This window comes from Aotus nancymaae, unplaced genomic scaffold (assembly GCF_030222135.1).
Source record: "Aotus nancymaae isolate 86718 unplaced genomic scaffold, 86718_ANA_hifiasm-v0.15.2.pri h1tg000053l, whole genome shotgun sequence".
Lineage (NCBI taxonomy): Eukaryota > Metazoa > Chordata > Mammalia > Primates > Aotidae > Aotus > Aotus nancymaae.
In genome coordinates, this window is record NW_026988467.1 from 29,993,682 (window position 1) to 29,996,201 (window position 2,520).

General features: G+C 43.8%; 1 pseudogene; it reads left to right on the forward strand.

Annotated features, from left to right (window-relative positions):
- The first annotated feature begins 432 nt into the window (after window positions 1–432).
- Window positions 433–1,944, forward strand: LOC135269520 (heterogeneous nuclear ribonucleoprotein A3-like; annotated as a pseudogene).
- The last annotated feature ends 576 nt before the right edge of the window (window positions 1,945–2,520 follow it).

Genomic DNA, 2,520 nt, shown 5'->3' on the forward strand with positions numbered 1-2,520 from the left:
CATTCTCAGCAAACTGACACAAGAACACAAAATCAAACACCGCATGTTCTCACTCATAGGCGGGTGTTGAACAATGAGAACACATGGACCCAGGGAGGGAGCACTATACACTGGGGTCTGTTGGGGGGAAATAGGGGAGGGACAATGCGGGGTGGGGAGTTGGGGAGAGATAGCATGGGGAGAAATGCCACATATAGGTGAAGGGGAGGAAGGCAGCAAATCACACTGCCACGTATGCACCTATGCAACAATCTTGCATGTTCTTCACATGTACCCCAAAACCTAAAATGCAATAAAAAAAATTAAAGATAGAATTACTGTATGATCCAGCAGTCCCACTACTGGATATATATCCAAAGAAAATAAAGTCAGGGCCTCTTCCTCTCGGTCCCATATTGAACTCAAGTTGGAAGAGGAGAGTCCGGTCTCAAAATGGAGGTAAAACCGCCACCTGGTCGCCCCCAGCCCGACTCCGGCCGTCGCCGTTGCTGCCGGGGGGAGGAGGGCCATGACCCAAAGGAACCAGAGCAGTTGAGAAAACTGTTTATTGGTGGTCTGAGCTATGAAACTACAGATGATAGTTTAAGAGAACATTTTGAGAAATGGGGCACACTTAAAGATTGTGTGGTAATGAGAGATCCCCAAACCAAACATTCCAGGGGCTTTGGTTTTGTGACTTATTCTTGTGTTGAAGAGGTGGATGCAGCAATGTGTGCTCGACCACACAAGGTTGATGGGCATGTAGTGGAACCAAAGAGAGCTGTTTCTAGAGAGGATTCTGTAAAGCCTGGTGCCCACCTAACAGTCAAGAAAATTTTTGTTGGTGGTATTAAAGAAGATACGGAAGAGTATAATTTGAGAGACTACTTTGAAAAGTATGGCAAGATTGAAACCATAGAAGTTATGGAAGACAGGTAGAGTGGGAAAAAGAGAGGATTTGCTTTTGTAACTTTCGATGATCATGATACAGTTGATAAAAATTGTTGTTCACAAATACCATACTATTAATGGTCATAATTGTGAAGTGAAAAAGGCCCTTTCTAAACAAGAGATGCAGTCTGCTGGATCACAGAGAGGTCGTGGAGGTGGATCTGGCAATTTTATGGGTCACGGAGGAAACTTTGGAGGTGGTGGAGGTAATTTTGGCCGTGGTGGAAGCTTTGGTGGAAGAGGAGGTTATGGTGGTGGAGGTGGTGGCAGCAGAGGTAGTTATGGAGGAGGTGATGGTGGATATAACGGATTTGGTGATGGTGGGAACTACAGCGGTGGTCCTGGTTATAGTAGTAGAAGGGGCTATGGTGGTGGTGCACCAGGATATGGAAACCAAGGTGGTGGATATGGTGGTGGTGGTGGAGGATATGATGGTTACAATGAAGGAGAAAATTTTGGCGGTGGTAACTATGGTGGTGGTGGGAACTATAATGATTTTGGAAATTATAGTGGACAACAGCAATCAAATTATGGACCCATAAAAGGGGGCAGTTTTGGTGGAAGAAGCTCGGGCAGTCCCTATGGTGGTGGTTATGGATCTGGTGGTGGAAGTGGTGGATATGGTAGCAGAAGATTCTAAAAGCAGCAGAAAAGGGCTACAGTTCTTAGCAGGAGAGCGAGGAGTTGTCAGGAAAGCTGCAGGTTACTTTGAGACAGTCGTCCCAAATGCATTAGAGGAACTGTAAAAATCTGCCACAGAAGGAGCGATGATCCATAGTCAGAAAAGTTACTGCAGCTTAAACAGGAAACCCTTCTTGTTCAGGACTGTCATAGCCACAGTTTGCAAAAAGTGAAGCTATTGATTAATGCAATGTAGTGTCAATTAGATGTACATTCCTGAGGTCTTTTATCTGTTGTAGCTTTGTCTTTTTCTTTTTCTTTTCATTACATCAGGTATATTGCCCTGTAAATTGTGGTAGTGGTACCAGGAATAAAAAATTAAGGAATTTTTAACTTTAAAAAAAAAAAAGGAAATAAAGTCAGAAAATCAGAGATATATGTGCACCCTCATATTCATTGCAGTATTATTCACAATAACTAATATGGAATCAACCTAAGTGTCCATTAATGGATGAATGAATAAATGAAATGTGGCATACACACATTTCAACGGAATACTATTCAGCCACCCAGAAAGAAGGAAATCCTGTCATTTGCAACAACATGGATGAACCTGGAGGACATTATGTTAAGTGAAATAAGCCAGGCACAGAAAGACAAATACTGTATGATCCCACTTATATGTACCAACCCCTGTTAGGACCTGGGCTGCACAGCGGGAGGTGAGAGAGTGAAGCTTCAGCTGTATTTACAGCCACCCCCCATCACTCGCATTACCTTCTGAGCTCTGCCTCCTGATCAGTGGCAGCATTAGATTTTCATGAGCACAAACACGATTGTGAACTGCTCATATGAGGAATCTCGGTTGTGCACTCCTTATGAGAATCTAATGCCTGATGATCTGCCACTTCTCCCATCACCCCGTCTAGTTGCAGGGAAACAAGCTTGGGGATTCCATTGATTCTATGT